This window comes from Kogia breviceps, chromosome 11 (assembly GCF_026419965.1).
Source record: "Kogia breviceps isolate mKogBre1 chromosome 11, mKogBre1 haplotype 1, whole genome shotgun sequence".
Taxonomy (NCBI): domain Eukaryota; kingdom Metazoa; phylum Chordata; class Mammalia; order Artiodactyla; family Physeteridae; genus Kogia; species Kogia breviceps.
Window position 1 is genome coordinate 79686971 of NC_081320.1, and position 18520 is coordinate 79705490.

At 42.2% G+C, this 18520-nt stretch overlaps 1 protein-coding gene across 10 annotated transcripts in view; it reads right to left on the minus strand.

Annotated features, from left to right (window-relative positions):
- LCLAT1 (lysocardiolipin acyltransferase 1) overlaps positions 1–17747 on the minus strand; it is a 201947-nt gene extending 184200 nt beyond the window's left edge. For 3 of the 10 annotated variants that reach the window (XM_067007872.1, XM_067007870.1, XM_067007869.1), the window contains exon 1: positions 17490–17747. The gene's annotated coding sequence lies outside the window, so the exon portion shown is untranslated. The remainder of the gene's footprint in view (positions 1–17489) is intronic. The other 7 variants (XR_010835591.1, XM_059079636.2, XM_067007873.1 and 4 more) reach the window with 4 other exon arrangements.
- Between the last annotated feature and the right edge of the window lie 773 nt (positions 17748–18520).

The window sequence follows — 18520 nt, forward strand, 5'->3', positions numbered from 1 at the left end:
AAAAGTAATGTTAACCAACATGATCACCCAACCTTATCACCTAGGTAGGTCCTAAAATAGTTTGGGGGTCATTTCAAACAACTCTAGTTTCAAAGAACAGAGACCTAGCACAAATTCAGTTAGTTAAAGCATTATGCTGCAGCTTTTGAAGACACGTTTTGAGACAGGGAATAGACCCTGGCCTTCGGAAAAGGTTCCCTCCACATAAACTACTCACTGCCATCAACACCACCTTTCCATACATGTCCAACAACCTCCTCCATTCCTTTCACTCACGAGCTTCCTCACTACAAAGGTTCTCTCCCCAGATGTGACAATTATCGAAATCCTACCATCTTGATAAGACCAAGCTCCAAATACATCTGCTCCATGAAGCTGCTTTTTTGAACTCCAAAAGCATTTCAGTATCTATACTGCTCATTGATCAGCATGTGCTATTTTTATACTGACAGTCTTTTAATATATTCTGACTTCCCCGTTATAGTTTATAAGGAACTGGAAGATATGTCTTCCATCTCCAGTGCAGTTCACTGGAGATACACATTGAGTGGTGGCCCATCCGAGAAACACAATAGGTGTTTGTTTGCCTTGCTTCTATATAAAGTTTGGGACAGTATTATTATTAGTTTGGGCTTGACTGACTGTGGTGAGTCTTGAATGGCTGCCTAAGAAGTACGGTTTTTATCCTGCAATAATCAAGAGTTGAAAGTTCTTAAGCTCAAAAATGATGTGATAAAAGTGTATTCTAACATAAGTACTCCTTAGTCCACAGTTGCCAGATTTGGGGGCGACAGTAACATCTAAAGCAAGGAAGGAAGTCGGCTGAGCATAAAGGGTTAAAAGTCAGAAAGCACTGGGTTCTCTAACACCTCCAGCTCTTGGCAAATTATATGACTTCTTAAAAGCTTCCTTTTCTTTATCTATAAAACAAGGATGAGAAAACCAAAACCTACCTAGCTGTAGTAAGTAGTACAGAAAATCACAATGACAGTAAGTGCTACAGTGGGTTTCAAGCACATCACAGTTCAAGCTGTTAAAAGGATAATTCAAACAAACAAAAAGATAACACTGTGTCTCCCATACAAATATAAAATGAACACCTGTCTATGATTTTATGTAACTCATTAATTAATTATGGAATAAATAAGATGTTTCATCTGGTTCAAAAGTGAATCCAAAGAACACAAACATACAGGCAATCAGGAATGGTGAAATGGATTTGCTTAACAGATCCAAAACCTGCTTCCCCCACAAAAGAGGAAAAGAAATCAACAGTACCTCCAACCAATAAAATTCATTTGCATGTCTAAGGCCAAGAGTAATTTGCACTGCTGTGAGTTATTCACAACTTACAACATTATAAAATAAATCAAAAAATAATAAAAGCTGGGCTTCCCTGGTGGCACAGCGGTTGAGAGTCCGCCTGCCGATGCAGTGGTCACGGGTTCGTGCTCCGGTCCGGGAGGATCCCACGTGCCGCAGAGCCGCTAGGCCCGTGAGCCATGGCCAAGCCTGCGCGTCCAGAGCCTGTGCTCTGCAACAGGAGAGCCCACAACAGTGAGAGGCCCGCGTACCGCAAAATAAATAAATAAATAATAATAATAAAAGCTGTAGATCTCCAGGAAACATGCTTTAGACCACCTAGTTTCCAATGAAGACACCCCATAATCCTTTTTGTACATTTCAAGACTTTCACAAACTTTCCTTACATAGTTCTTAACCACCATGCACAGTGCCTTTTTTTTCTTTTAGAAAAAAATCCACAGCTTCAACATCTCTGACAACCATTAGAAAAACTGAGTTAGTCCCCTCCATAAAACTAATCTTTCACTACAATAAATTGTTTTCTTCACATACTAAACCAGAAATTTAGAATTATTATGCATTTATATATAAATGCAGAAATAAATTAATTCATTGCATTGTCAAGCTTCTTAAGAGATCTAAAACTAACGAGGGTTTGGTTTTACTGAACAATGACAAGGAAAATTACTCTCTGGAGGAAAAAGACATAGTTAAATTGTCACTTCCAAGTAACTGACCCAAAATTAACTTAAGTGTCTAACTGGCCAATATATGCATCTGAATTTCCACCCTATGTTTTCTTCCATAAAAAAAAAAAAAAAAAAAAAATCAATCCCAGTCCAACTACCACTCCAGTAAAATCAAGTAGATGAACTGCTCCTACTGCTCCAGCTAAGTGCAACTAAAAACCCTGGACATCATATATGAAACAAACAAAAGACTCTGAAGGTAGGACTTCCCCAGCGGTCCAGTGGCTAAGGCTCCACACTCCCAATGTACGGGGCCCGGGTTCGATTCCTGGTCAGGGAACTAGATCCCACATGCATGCTGCAACAAAGAGTTCACATGCCGCAACTAAAGATCCCACATGCCGCAACTGAAGAACCCGCCTGCCAAAACGAAGATCAAAGATCCCGCGTGCCACAACTAAGACCCGAGCAGCCAAATAAATAATTAAAAAAAAAAAAAAAAGACTCTGAGCATGGAGAGAAGGCACACTAGCTAGGGAGGCACCTTGGGACCCGTAGAACAACATGGGTTATCCTTTTGCCTCATATATATCACGTGGACACAGAGCTGAAGCAGCCAGTAATCCAGAAATACCAATGGGGGCTGACAAAAAAGTTCCTGCTCTTTTCAGAAAGCCAAGAAAAGAGCAGCAGAGCAAAACATGGCACTCCAGCCAAAATCCACAGAAAAAATTGTGGCTCATCCCCACCCACAACAAGATAAGCCAAGTAGGGAGCCTGAACTTTCCCTCTCACCAGGCTGTACTGTTGTGCCTCAACATTACAGGTTACCCCCCTTACTCCCTCCCCTTACCCCCCACCCTAACTCCTACAGGGATGATATCAAAGGCAGAATTTTCTTCCCTTGCCAGGTAGGTGTAAGACTCCCCCACCTTGCCCTGCCTCAGTGTCTATGAAGACCACCTGGAGAGCCTGGACTTCTACTGCCATGACAGTAACAAGGCTCCCCTTCTCATCTCCACCAGGATGGTATGAGACAAGGCCTAGTAGAGAGTCAGGACTTTCGCTGCCCTCCAGGGGTAAGAAGGCCATCCCCTCCCAGTGGTGTCAGGACATGTGGAGAACAGCAAGAAGGCATAGTAGTATCAGTGAAGGCCTAGAGAGGAGCTGAAACTTCCACCTCTGCCCAGCAGCAGTGAGGAGCCCTGCTTCGTGTGTCAATGGACCAATTCCTCGAAAGCACACAACTCACCCAAAATGACATAGATAATTTGAATAGCCCTGTGACTATTGAGGAAATTAAACTCGTAATTTAAAACCTCATGAAAAAGAAATCTCCTGGCTAAGATTGTTTCATGAGAGAATTCTACCAAATGTTTAAAGAAAAATTAACACAATCTCTTCTGGAAAACAACACAAGAATAAAGAGCACTTCCCAATTTACTTTATGAAGCTAGTACTTCCCTGATGCAAAAACCAGGAAAAGATAGTACAAGAGAAAAAAACTATAGACCAATACATGAATGTAGGCACAAAAATCCTTAGTTGAATATTCTAGAATCAATGTAACCCACAATATTAACAAACTGATAAAATACATATTCACACCATCACACCAATCTATACAGAAAAAATTATCTGATAAAAAGCAATCCTGTTCATGAGTAAAACTCTCAGAAAAAAAAAAAGGGAATACAGGGGAACTTTCTCAATTATATAACAAGCAACTATTAAAAAAAAAATACAGCAAACATCATTACAACTAATGCTAAAAGAAAAAATGAACAATGCATTGCCCCTATTATTGAGAACAACAATGTCCGCTCTCACCACTCTTATACAACACTGTATTGAAAATTCTAGTCAATGCAAGAAGGCAAGAAAAGGAAATAAAAGCCATACAGAAAGAAGAAATAAACCTATCACTATTTGCAAATGACATGATGGTTTCCATAGACAATCCCAAGAAATCTATCAAAAAACCTCCTAGACCCTCCTAATATGTGAGTTCAGTAAGGGTGCTGATACAAGATAAATACACCAAAGAAAAAAAGCAACTGCAAACTGCATTTCAATGGAAAAGACAACCTACGGAATAGAAGAAAACTTCTGCAAATCATATATATGATAAGGGGCTTATAATAAGAATATATACAGAACTTCTATAACTCAGTAGTAAAAAGGCAAATAACCCAATTAAAAAATGGACAATGGATCTGAACAGACCTTTCTCCAAAGAAAATATACTAATGCCTGATAACCACATGAAAAGATGCTTGACATCATCTGCCATCAGGGAAATGCAAACCAAAACCACAATATCACCTCACACTCAGGAGAATGCTTTATTATAACTTCTCTAGAATGGCTATAATCAAAAAGATAATAACAAGTGTTGGAGGAAGATGGAGAAATATGGGAACCCCCATATGCTGCGATGAGATTATAAAATGGTACAGCCTGGAAAAGTCTGCTGGTTCCTCAAAAAATTATACCATATTACCGAGAAATTCAACCCCTAGTTATATACCAAAACAAAAAAAAATATTACAACATACATCTGCACAAAAAACTTGTACCTGAATGTCCATCAACTGATGAGTAGATAAATAAAATGTGGCATATCCACACAATGGAGTATTATTCAGCCATAAAAAGGAAATAAGTACTGTTACATGCTACAACAGGGATGAACACTTAAAACATTATACTAAGTGAGGGCTTCCCTGGTGGCGCAGTGGTTGAGAATCCGCCTGCCGATGCAGGAGACACGGGTTCGTGCCCCGGTCCGGGAAGATCCCACATGCCGCGGAGCAACTAAGCCCGTGAGCCATGGCCACTGAGCCTGCGCGTCCGGAGCCTGTGCTCCGCAACGGGAGAGGCCACAACAGTGAGAGGCCCGCATACCGCAAAAAAAAAAAAAAAAAAAAAAAAAAAAAAAAAAAAAAAAAAAAAACATTATACTAAGTGAAAGAAGCCAGTCACAAAAGACCACATATTATATGATTCTACTTAAAGGAAATGTCCAGAACAGGCAGAAAGTAGATTAGTACTTGCCTAAGTCAAAGATGGGAGGATGAGGGGACATGAGGTGTCACTGTTAATGGATACAGGGTTTCTTTTTGAGGTGATAAAAATGTTCTAAAATTAATTGTGGTAATGGTTGTACAACTCAATGAATATAGTATTAAAAATCACTGACTAGGGCTTCCCCGGTGGCGCAGTGGTTGAGAGTCCGCCTGCTGATGCAGGGGACATGGGTTCGTGCCCCGGTCCGAGAAGATCCCACATGCCACGGAGCGGCTAGGCCCGTGAGCCATGGTCGCTGAGCCTGCGTGTCCAGAGCCTGTGCTCCGCAACCGGAGAGGCCACAACAGTGAGAGGCCCATGTACCGCAAAAAAAAAAAAAAAAAAAAAAAAAAAAAAAAAAAAAAAAAAAAAATCACTGACTATCAGATCCACAGCTGACTTCTTTCTTGAAACTGACAAGCTGATTCTAAAATTCATAAAGACTTACAAGGGACCCAGAATAGACAACCCAATTTTGAAAAAGACGAACAAAGTAGGAGGACTCATACTTCCTATTTTCAAAACTTACCACGGGGCTTCCCTGGTGGCGCAGTGGTTAAGAATCCGCCTGCCATGCCAATGCAGGGGACATGGGTTTGATCCCTGGCCTGGGAAGATCCCACATGCCGCGGAGCAACTAAGCCCGTGTGCCACAACTACTGAACCTGTGCTCTAGAGCCTGTGACTCTCCACTGACTAATAACATTGAACACCTTTCTATATGCGTACTGGCCATACAGAGATCCTCTTTTAGAAAGTGCCTATTCAAAACTTTTGTGCATTTTTAAATTAAATTGTCTTTTTCTTATTAATTTTACACAATACACATACATTTTGGATGTGAGTCCTTGGTCAGAGAGATGAATTGAGAATTTCTTCTTCCAGTCTGTATTTTGCCCTTCATTCTCTTCATGGTGTCTTTGGGTGGAGAGAAATTCTCAATTTTAACAAAGTCAAATTTATCAATCATTGTTACAGTCATTGCTTTAAGTCTTTTTAAAGAAATCTGTGCCTACTCTACTCAGTAGTTCTTTGATTTGTGCTTATGGTTTGAATGGTTCTCAACCTTGCTCTGAATTCATGAATTCCTGCACCTTTGTAAGGTTTACAATTTCAACTTGCAGTCGATTTGAAATGCATTCATGTTATGTTGTTGGTGAAAGACAACTTTACTGTTATGAATGTTTGAGCGGAAATCAGTTTTACAACTAGAGGATTCATCTGTGACTACTTCCATATTATAATGACTTCTGTACAAATACATTAAAAACATAATGTTAAAAAAGTGAGAAAAACCCTCTAACACCTGTTATTCTAACATTTTACCCCAAACATACCTTAGATGATTCTTCCCACTCCCTTTGAGGGGCTTTCCTCCAATGGGCCACTTTATACTAGACCCTACTGACTTTGATGATATAATTAAGTGTTCTGTAGTCTCAGAAATCAAAAGCCTAGAGGCTTCTGTTAAGTCAGGTTCTATTACACCTTATTTCACCCAACAACCTCAGAGGGTTTACAATTCTCCAGAAAACCAGTAACAAAGAACTCTTTGCTCCATCCTTTTTCCTAAATTAATTAACAGAATCTCCTTTCTCCAACCATAGTTACCAAAAAACCAAAATGAACAAATATAACAGCATAGTCTTCTCTTTACTAGCTCAGCAGGTGCTCCCCTCCCCCACCCAGTTATTCTTCACACCCAGTCAATCTTCCATTCTGCCTTCCAAATGTGTGGTGGACTCTGAACTTTGCTGTCACAGTTAATGCCCTGCTTCACTCCCTCACCATCTTTTGTCCAGAGTATGGGAACTGCCCTTGACAGGTCTCTTCCTTACATTTTGTCTTTGACCCCATCACCACCGAAGTCCCGGCTCTAGAACATAAAGTGGGCCACATTACTCACCTGATTAAGATCCTCTATAGGTCCCACTGCCCACAGGATAAAGTCACTCTCTTGGCTGAGAATTCACAGTCTGGCCCTAACCTTTCCTGGCTTCTTTCTTAGCAACTCCTGCAAAATTCTGGCCTGACACCTGGGCACCCATGCCCTCTTACTCATCCTAATTTTGCACTGCTTCCTCCTTTGGCTAGAAGTCCCTTCCTTTATCCTGCAATCAGCTCCTTCCTTTCCTGCACAGGATGACCCCAGCAGAAGAAGCATCTGTTCCCTAGTATGTGTTTCTGCAGCTCTCTGTACCCACAACAACTATACCTGAGTCTTTATAGCCTGTATTAGTGAATCACTTATTTGTTTTTCTCACTCAGGATCAGGAATTAATCTTTACATCCCAAGGACTTGGCAGGGCAATTCCATGAAAGGTTCAATGAAAGAATGAATGTCCCAGCCACTTTTATTCATGTCACCTTCTTTCTATAAATAGACACTAGAAAAATTAGTACAAATATGTCAAAGCAATGAACCTAACACAAGTAGTCTTTTAAAAATCACTCAGCAAAGTATTCTTTTAAAGAGTTTAATAAAAAACTAAAACCTTGCCGGTTGCAGAAGACGGCAAAAGAGTAAGACACGGAGATCACCTTCCTCCCCACAGATACATCAGAAATACATCTACACGTGGAAGTGCTCCTATAGAGCACCCACTGAATGCTGGCAGAAGACCTCAGCCCTCCCAAAAGGCAAGAAACTCCCCACACACCTGGATAGGGCAAAAGAAAAAAAGAATAAACAGACAAAAGTATAGGTACGGGACCTGCACCAGTGGGAGGGAGCTGTGAAGGAGGAAAGGTTTCTACACACTAGAAGCCCCTAGGCGGGGGGACGGGCAGAGATGAAGCTCGGGCTTCGGGACTGGGGCTGGCAGCGTGAACAGAGCCTGAAGGGGTTTAGTGCACCACGGCTGGCCGGGAGGGAGTCCAGGAAACAATCTGGAGCTGCCGAAGAGGCAAGAGACTTTTTCTTCTCTCTTTGTTTCCTGGTGCGCGAGGAGAGGGTATTAAGAGCGCTGCTTAAAGGAGCTCCAGAAACGGGCGCAAGCCGCGGCTATCAGCGCGGACCCCAGAGACGGGCATGAGACGCTAAGACCGCTGCTGCCGCCACCAAGAAACCTGTGTGCGAGCACAGATCACTCTCCACCCCTCCCCTCCCGGGAGCCTGTGCAGCCCGCCACTGCAGGGTCCCATGATCCAGGGACAACTTCCCCGGGAGAACGCACAGCGCGCCTCAGGCTGGTGCAACACCCCGCTGGCCTCTGCCACCACAGGCTCACCCCGCTCCGTACGCCTCCCTCCCCGAGCCTGAGTGAACCAGAGCCCCCGAATCAGCTGCTCCTTTAACCCCGTCCTGTCTGAGTGGGAAACAGACGCCCTCAGGCGACCTACACGCAGAGGCGGGTCCAAATCCAAAGCTGAACCCGGAGAGCTGTGCGAACAAAGAAGAGAAAGGGAAATCTCTCAGAGCAGTCTCAGGAGCAGAAAATTAAATCTCCACAATCAACTTGATGTACCCTGCATCTGTGGAATGCCTGAATAGACAACGAATCATCCCAAATTGAGGAGGTGGACGTTGAGAGCAAGATATATTATATTTTCCTCTTTTTATGAGTGTGTATGTGTGTGCTACTGTGTGAGATTTTGCCTGTATAGCTTTGCTTTCACCATTTGTCCTAGGGTTCTGTCCATCTGTTTGTTTGTTTCGTTATTAAAAAAAAATTTTTTTTTCTTAATAATTATTATTTTTTATTTTAATAACTTTATTTAATTTTATCTTTATTTTATCCTCTTTCTTTCTTTCTACGTTTTCTCCTTTTTTTCTGAGCTGTGTGGATGAAAGGCTCTTGGTGCTGCAGCCAGGAGCCAGTCCTGTGCCTCTGACGTGGGAGAGCCACATTCAGGACATTGGTCAAAAAGAGACCTCCCAGCTCCACATACTATCAAACGGCGAAAATCTCACAGAGATCTCCATCTCAACGCCAACACCCAGCTTCACTCAACAACCAGCAAGCTACAGTGCTGGACACCCTATGCCAAACAACTAGCAAGACATGAACACAACGCCACCCATTAGCAGAGAGGCTGCCTAAAATCATAATAAGGCCACAGACACCCCAAAACACACCACCAGACGTGGACCTGCCTACCAGAAAGACAAGATCCAGCCTCATCCACCAGAACACAGGCACTAGTCCCATCCACCAGGAAACCTACTCAACCCACTGAACCAACCTTAGCCACTGGGGACAGACACCAAAAACAATGGGAACTACAAAACCTGCAGCCTGCAAAAAGGAGACACCAAACACAGTAAGATAAGCAAAATGAAAAGACAGAAAAACACACAGCAGATGAAGGAGCACGATAAAAACCCACCAGACCTAACAAATGAAGAGGAAATAGGCAGTCTACCTGAAAAAGAATTCAGAATAATAATAGTAAAGATGATCCAAAATCTTGGAAATAGAATAGACAAAATGCAAGAAACATTTAACAAGGACCTAGAAGAACTAAAGAGGAAAAAAGCAACGATGAACAACACAATAAATGAAATTTAAAATACTCTAGATGGGATCAATAGCAGAATAACTGAGGCAAAAGAACAGATAAGTGACCTGGAAGATAAAATAGTGGAAATAACTACTGCAGAGCAGAATAAAGAAAAAAGAATGAAAAGAACTGAGGACAGTCTCAGAGAACTCTGGAACAACATTAAACGCACCAACATTTGAATTATAGGGGTCCCAGAAGAAGAAGAGAAAAAGAAAGGGACTGAGAAAATATTTGAAGAGATTATAGTTGAAAAATTCCCTAATATGGGAAAGGAAATAGTTAATCAAGTCCAGGAAGCACAGAGAGTCCCATACAGGATAAATCCAAGGAGAAACACACCAAGACACATATTAATCAAACTGTCAAAAATTAAATACAAAGAAAACATATTAAAAGCAGGAAGGGTAAAACAACAAAAACACAAAAGGGAATCCCCATAAGGTAAACAGCTGATCTTTCAGCAGAAACTCCGAAAGCCAGAAGGGAGTGACAAGACATATTTAAAGCTAGGAAGGAGAAAAACCTACAACCAAGATTACTCTACCCAACAAAGATCTCATTCAGATTGGATGGAGAAATTAAAACCATTACAGACAAGGAAAAGGTGAGACAGTTCAGTACCACCAAGCCAGCTTTACAACAAATGCTAAAGGAACTTCTCTAGGCAAGAAACACAAGAGAAGGAAAAGACCTACAATAACAAACCCAAAACAATTAAGAAAATGGCAATAGGAACATACATATCGATAATTAACTTAAATGTAAATGGATTAAATGCTCCCACCAAAAGACACACACTGGCTGAATGGATACAAAAACAAGATCCACATATATGCTGTCTACAAGAGACCCACTTCAGACCTAGGGACACATACAGACTGAAAGTGAGGGGATGAAAAAGATATTCCATGCAAATGGAAATCAAAAGAAAGCTGGAGTAGCAATTCTGATATCAGACAAAATAGACTTTAAAATAAAGACTATTATAAGAGACAAAGGACACTACATAATGATCAAGGGATTGATCCAAGAAGAAGATATAACAATTATAAATATTTATGCACCCAACATAGGAGCACCTCAATACATAAGGCTATAAAAGGGGAAATCGACAGTAACACAATCATAGTAGGGGACTTTAACACCCCACTTTCACCAATGCACAGATCATCCAAAATGAAAATAAATAAGGAAACACAAACTTTAAATGATACATTAAACGAGATGGACTTAATTGATATTATAGGACATTCCATCCAAAAACAACAGAATACACATTTTTCTCAAGTGCTCATGGAACATTCTCCAGGATAGATCATATCTTGGGTTACAAATCTAGCCTTGGTAAATTTAAGAAAATTTAAGAAAACTGAAATCGTATGAAGTATCTTTTCTGACCACAACGCTATGAGACTAGATATCAATTACAGGAAAAGATCTGTAAAAAAACACAAACACATGGAGGCTAAACAATACACTACTTAATAACGAAGTGATCACTGAAGAAATCAAAGAGGGAATCAAAAAATACCTAGAGACAAATGACAATGGAGACACGACGACCTAAAACCTATGGGATGCAGCAAAAGCAGTTCTAAGAGGGAAGTTTATAGCAATACAATCCTACCTTAAGGAACAGGAAACATCTCGAATAAACAACCTAACCTTGCACCTAAAGCAATTAGAGAAAGAAGAACAAAAAAATCCCAAATTTAGCAGAAGGAAAGAAATCATAAAGATCAGATCAGAAATAAATGAAAAAGAAATGAAGGAAACGATAGCAAAGATCAATAAAACTAAAAGCTGGTTCTTTGAGAAGATAAAATTGATAAACCATTAGCCACACTCATCAAGAAAAAAAGGGAGAAGACTCAAATCAATAGAATTAGAAATGAAAAAGGAGAAGTAACAACTGGCACTGCAGAAATACAAAAGATCATGAGAAATTACTACAAGCAACAGTATGCCAATAAAGTGGACAACCTGGAAGAAATGGACAAATTGTTAGAAATGCACAACCTGCCAAGTCTGAATCAGGAAGAAATAGAAAATATGAACAGACCAATCACAAGCACTGAAATTGAAACTGTGATTAAAAATCTTCCAACAAACAAAAGCCCAAGACCAGATGGCTTCACAGGCGAATTCTATCAAACACTTACAGACGAGCTAACACCTATCCTTTTCAAACTCTTCCAAGAGATAGCAGAGGGAGGAACACTCCCAAACTCATTCTACGAGGCCACCATCAGCCTGATACCAAAACCAGACAAAGATGTCACAAAGAAAGAAACCTACAAGCCAATATCACTGATGAACATAGATGCAAAAATCCTCAACAAAATACTAGCAAACAGAATCCAACAGCACATTAAAAGGATCATATATTGGGGCTTCCCTGGTGGCGCAGTGGTTAAGAATCTGCCTGCCAATGAAGGGGACATGGTTTCGAGCCCTGATCCGGGAAGATCCCACATGCCACGTGGCAACTAAGCCTGTGCACCACAACTACTGAGCTTGCGCTCTAGAGCCCGTGAGCCACAACTACTGAAGCCCACACGTCTAGAGCCTGTGCTCTGCAACAAGAGAAGCCACCACGATGAGAAGCCTGCGCCCCACAACAAGGAGTAGCCCCCACTCACTGCAACTGGAGAAAGCCCACGTGCAGCAGCGAAGACCCAATGCAGCCAAAAATTAAATAAATGAATAAATAAATTTTTTTTAAAAAAGGTTATATACCATGATCAAGTGGGGTTTATTCCAGGAATGCAAGGATTCTTCAATATACGCAAATCAATCAACGTTAAACACCATATTAACAAACGGAAGGAGAAAAACCATAGGATCATCTCAATCTATGTGGAGAAAGCTTTCGACAAAATTCAACACTCATTTATGATAAAAACCCTGCAGAAAGTAGGCACAGAGGGAACTTTCCTCAACATAATAAAGGCCATATATGACAAACCCACAGCCAACATCGTCCTCAATGGTGAAAAACTGAAACCATTTCCACTAAGATCAGGAAAAGACAAGGCTGCCCACTCTCACAACTCTTATTCAACATAGTTTTGGAGGTTCTAGCCACAGCAATCAGAGAAGGAAAGGAAATAAAAGGAATCCAAATCGGAAAAGAAGAAGTAAAGCTGTCACTGTTTGCAGATGACATGATACTATACATAGAGAATCCTAAAGATGCTACCAGAAAACTACTACAGCTAATCAATGAATTTGGTAAAGTAGCAGGATACAAAATTAATGCACAGAAATCTCTGGCACTCCTATACACTAATGATGAAAAATCTGAAAGTGAAATTAAGAAAGCACTCCCATTTACCACTGCAGCAAAAAGAATAAAATATATAGGAATAACCTACCTAAGGAGACAAAAGACCTGTATGCAGAAAATTATAAGACACTGATGAAAGAAATTAAAGATGATACCAATAGATGGAGAGATATATCATGCTCTTGGATTGGAAGAATCAACACTGTGAAAATGACTCTACTACCCAAAGCAATCTACAGATTCAATGCAATCCCTATCAAACTACCAGTGGCAGTTTTCAGAGAACTAGAACAAAAAAATTCACAATTTGTATGGAAACACAAAAGACCCCAAACAGCCAAAGCAATCTTGAGAACGAAAAACGGAGCTGGAGGAATCAGGCTCCTGACTTCAGACTATACTACAAAGCTACAGTAATCAAGACAGTATGGTACTGGCACAAAAACAGAAACAGATCAATGGAACAGGATAGAAAGCCCAGAGATAAACCCACACACATATGGTCACCTTATCTTTGATAAAGGAGGCAGGAATGTACAGTGGAGAAAAGACAGCCTCTTCAATAAGTGGTGCTGGGAAAACTGGACAGGTACATGTAAAAGTATGAGATTAGAACATTCCCTAACACCATACACAAAAATAAGCTCAAAGTGGATTAAAGATCTAAATGTAAGGCCAGAAACTATCAAACTCTTAGAGGAAAACATAGGCAGAACACTCTATGACATAAATCACAGCAAGATCCTTTTTGACCCACCTCCTAGAGAAATGGAAATAAAAACAAAAATAAACAAATGGCACCTAATGAAACTTAAAAACTTTTGCACAGCAAAGGAAACTATAAACAAGACCAAAAGACAATCCTCAAATTGAAGAAAATAGTTGCAAATGAAGCAACTGACAAAGGATTAATCTCCAAAATTTACAAGCAGCTCATGCAGCTCAATAACAAAAAAACAAACAACCCAATCCAAAAATGGGCAGAAGACATACATAGACATTTTTCCAAAGAAGATATACAGATTGCCAACAAACACATGAAAGAATGCTCAACATCATTAATCATTAGAGAAATGCAAATCAAAACTACATGAGATATCATCTCACACCGGTCAGAATGGCCATCATCAAAAACTCTAGAAACAATAAATGCTGGAGAGGGTGTGGAGAAAAGGGAACACTCTTGCACTGCTGGTGGGAATGTGAACTGATACAGCCACTATGGAGAACAGTATGGAGGTTCCTTATAAAAGTAAAAATAAAACTACAATACAACCCAGCAATCCCACTACTGCTCATATACCCTGAGAAAACCATAATTCAAAAAGAGTCATGTACCAAAATGTTCATTGCAGCTCTATATTCAATAGCCAGGACATGGAAGCAACCTAAGTGTCCATCATTGGATGAATGGATAAAGAAGATGTGGCACATATATACAATGGAATATTACTCAGCCATAAAAAGAAACGAAACTGAGTTATTTGTAGTGAGGTAGATGGACCTAGAGTCTGTCATACAGAGTATAACAGAAGTAATACATACAGAATGTAATGTCATACATACTTCTGTAATGTCATGCAGAAGTAAGTCAGAAAGAGAAAGACAAATACCGTATGCTAACACATATATATGGAATCTAAGAAAAAAAATGTCATGAAGAACCTAGGGGTAAGAGGGGAATAAAGATGTAGACCTACTAGAGAATGGACTTGAGGATATGGGGAGCGGGAAGGGTAAGCTGTGACAAAGTGAGAGAGTGACATGGACATATATACACTACCAAATGTAAAATAGATAGCTAGTGGGAAGCAGCCGCATAGCACAGGGAGATCAGCTCGGTGCTTTGTGACCACCTAGAGGGGTGGGATAGGGAGGGTGGGAGGGAGGGAGCCTCAAGAGGGAAGAGATATGGGAACATATGTATATGTATAACTGATTCACTTTGTTATAAAGCAGAAACTAACACACCATTGTAAAGCAATTATACTCCAATAAAGATGTTAAAAAAAAAAACTAAAACCTTCCTCAATTATAGATTTGTGCTTCCTGTTAGAAATTACTAACAACTCTTTGCTTTAAAATACTTTTAGGGACTTCCCTGGTGGCACAGTGGTTAAGAATCCGCCTGCCAATGCAGGGGACATGGGTTCGACCCCTGGTCCGGGAAGATTCCACATGCCGTGGAGCAACTAAGCCCGTGAGCCACAACTACTGAGCCTGCACTCTAGAGCCCGCATGCCACAACTACTTAAGCCCGTGCACCTGGAGCCCGTGCCCCGCAACAAGAGAAGCTACCACAATGAGAAGCCCGCACACCGCAACGAAGAGTATCCCCCGCTCACCGCAACTAGAGAAAGCCCGCGCAGCAACAGACCCAACACAGCCAAAAATTTAAAAATTAAATTAATTAATTTTTAAAAATACTTTTTTTTTTTTTTTTTTTTTTTCCCGGTACGCAGGCCTCTCACTGTTGCGGCCTCTCCCGTTGCGGAGCACAGGCTCCGGACGCGCAGGCCCAGCGGCCATGGCTCACCGGCCCAGCCGCTCCGCGGCATGTGGGATCCTCCCGAACCGGGGCACGAACCCGCGTCCCCTGCAACGGCAGGCGGACTCTCAACCACTGCGCCACCAGGGAAGCCCAAAAAAATACTTTTAAAATTAATGGGCATCAATGGTGGGATGAATATACCACTTAACCAAAGTAACTGGAATCATCACCATATAAATCACTACTGGATGCCAAGGGAATTAATCAGTTATTATTTATACAACTAAAAGACCACAAACAAAATTACTTCATTGAAAGTCTGTTCATATATATCACCTTTACACATATCACATCTGCATGATACAGGAAGATGGTATGCATGGTGGTTAAGAACATAGTCTGGCATCATAATGCTAGTCTTGCAATTTGGGGAAAACAACTTAAAACTTCAATGTGCCTCAGCTTCCTCAAGTGTAAAACAAAGATGATAAACAATGTTGCTGGGTGAATGAGCCCTTATAAGGCTCTTGGAACAGTGCCTGAGGAGTAAATGCATAGTAATAAATGTCAACTGTCAACACAGTGCTTTTAACTTTTTTAAGCCCTTTTACAAATACTTTTTTTTTTTTTTCACAACAGCACAGTGAGATTGCTTGGAGAATCACTTTGTCCATTTCAGAGATAAAGTACTGATAAGAGAGGTCATATGATTTCCCTAAGATATTTTAGGTGGCGGAGTAAGAACTAGAAACTACACCTAACCCCAGCCCCAGACTAAACTGACTAAATCTCCACAGATGCAGTGTGTTAGAAAGATTCTTTTGGGTTTTCCCCATTGTTTACCCTTGGTTGTCAGCAACAGCCAGACTAAGCACCTGGTGGGAAGAAATTGACCACCATTTGCTCAAATTAAAAGGTAAGAGAAGCCTCATTTTCACAGTGCCTGATGCATAGCAGGTAGTCCAAAGACAACTACTCATAAACAAAAAGTGCCACTGTGCTTTCTCAATAACAGAACAAGGCACTCCACAAAATTAAGGCTGCTACCAAAAACAAAAGTCATTTAATTTACCTCTCTGTCACATCAAAGTACAATGTAGCAATAGGAACTTTTTTTAAAAAGGGAAAAAAAATTTAATGAATCTTTTTCTTTTTCTCTCAAAAACATAACAGTTTTGCAAAAAGGGCTTTCATCAAGACAGTTTTTTGAAAACTAACCCAACTAGTTATACTTCATGACAGGTCTTTGCTCAAATAAGGGACCTACATGAATGGACAAAATTTCATTACTGTTAACAGCTTCACCTATACTTATCTTCATTACATTCCTGGGCTTCAACTAAATGTCAATCCTCAGTCTTAACATGCAGCCAAGCGCACACGGAATAGAGTTAATGAACTTCGAAGGCAGAGGCAATGCTCCCGGGGAACCCACCGGAACCAGATTAGCACAAGGAAGCAAAACGTCTCTCCAACAACTAAGCGCCCGAACTTTTTACTTCTTCTCTTCAAATGGACAACTAGGAGCTCAGATTCACCTTGACGATCAGAGTTGACATCAGCCCCTGGCTAGGGCCTACCTTTCCTTTCGTGGCACTGCCACTCTGGCACCTACAGGCAGGTGCCTGGAGGATACACAAATAAGCCAGATCCAGCCCTGTCCCTCCACAGCTCACGTCCAAGCCTCGCACGTGACAGCCACTTGGGACCTTTGGCACATCTGATTTAACAGTGGCAGAGCCTGGACTGTGTTCGCAGCGGTGCAGCTTCCGGACCCGCCCAGATCTGGATCAGTAAGGTCTTGGTGCTCTTTTGTAAACACCTATCAGATACCTGGCCCTCCTCCTCCCGCGGCCACGTCGACCCGGCCCGAGCCGCTCCGCGGCCCCCGACGCCTCCGCTAGCCTCCGGGAGTCGCCTCCCCGTGCCTCCTCTCACCTGAGCCGGCGGCGCCGCCACCCGCGTGGTGACCCCAATTCCCCGTCAAGTAACCATTACAGGGGGCCGCAGCCCAGGGAGGCCCGCGGCTCGGGTGGAAGAGCCCATGGGGCTGCTCCCCCTCCGCCGACCCAGGATCCCCCGGCCGCCGCCGCCATTTTCCCCGTGCCGTAAACCCCACCTGACAGTTCCAGCTTCTCACCTGTGACCAGCAGAGGACCACGCGCGACGCCGCGGGGAGCGCGTGGGCGAACTGGAGAATCCCTGGGGGTCACAACCTCCGTGCAGAACCCGCCGCTAATTCATCCCGAAGCGGGAGGCTTCGGGCCAGTCGCCCTTGTAATGCGTCCCGGCAGGCTCCATCCTCATTGGCTGCGAGCGCCTTGAGGCAGCGGCGTCCCCGGCTGCGTGAGAAGCCCGGGTCTCCGGAGCCCCGCCTCTGCTCCCCCGCCTGGGGCTCCCCGGGCGCGCGACACTGAGGGCTCTCTTAAAGTGACCACCCTCATTTCCGGCCCGCCTCCAGGAGAGGAGGGACCCACAGAACGAGGGGGTGTAGGGGCGAGTAGCAATAAGAAATAGGGAATGCCGGAGGGCATTGTCCCAAGAAACCTAATGGTCCCTCTAACCCCTGGAGTTTCAAAGTGACAATAGAAATCTGGGGGAGTTTAATTTACAAACTGTGGACTGACAAGAAAGGCACAACCTAAAAATTGAGAATTATGTTTTCTGGACGAACATACTGAGGACTTAAGCCTAAAAGGCAGCCTCTCAGATCGCTCTGAGGGACTATGCTGAAGAGGTAAGGAAGGAGCCAGGATATTTAGGAGCTTTTGCAACAAAAACCAGGTAGTCGGAACTTTAAAAGGTTACTGTTCATTAAAAGCCAGACATCTCAAGTTAATGAAGTTAGCACTTTTCTACCTATAGAAAGATGCAAGAGTCTGGGCTCATCAAAATCATTCCTTTGGAATGCACCTTAACTGTCTAGGGCCAGTATCCTGTTTTTTTTCCATCCTGAACTCCCTCAGGGTGCACAGTGCGGGGGAGGGGCGGCAACTGTGTTGGCTGATGGCTTGATGGCCACAACATCCTTTGTTTATTGAAATGGCTGGTGATATTCTTTTTCCACAAAGCCTACAGGGGCAAATCAGTGGTAGAACCAGTTCTAGAGCTCAGGTTCCTGACGCGCAGCACCAAGCTCTCCCTAGCATATAGCTTCCCCAGTCCTAGGGA